Here is a 483-nt window from a genome sequence, read left to right as displayed (position 1 = left end):
AGACAGGAAACTATTTTATTTCCTTTTACTAAGATCCCTTCAGGAAACTGGAGCACTCACACATTATTATGAAGAAGGAAGTAAAGTGGGTCAAAATGGGATCAAGATGGTCAGAGAGGAGGATAGGGGCCAGTGAACTAGACAAGAAGTGGATTAGGCCTGAACTAACCAATGAGGAAGGGGAGAGATATTAGTAACAATGACAAAAAAAAATCAAAGCACAAAAAAATTAAAATATATACGGTTTATTTGAGCAGTTACTCTGTATGCATATAGGGAAAACTTTCTGTTCACAAAAACAGGATGGCTCCTCTTGGGCTAGTTCCAATAAGCTTTTAAGAAGGAAGGGAGAAAAAGAGTAGAAAGTCTGGGTGTGGCACTGTGGGTTAATGTGTCAGATTGCAATGTCATTTGAACTGCAAGGTCGGTGGTTCAAGCTCACCAGCTGCTCCTTGGAAACCCTATGCAGGGTCGCTATGTGTC

Source organism: Chrysochloris asiatica, unplaced genomic scaffold (assembly GCF_000296735.1).
Source record: "Chrysochloris asiatica unplaced genomic scaffold, ChrAsi1.0 scaffold00207, whole genome shotgun sequence".
NCBI classification, from domain to species: Eukaryota; Metazoa; Chordata; class Mammalia; order Afrosoricida; family Chrysochloridae; genus Chrysochloris; species Chrysochloris asiatica.
Note: the sequence above shows the minus strand (reverse complement) of the source record.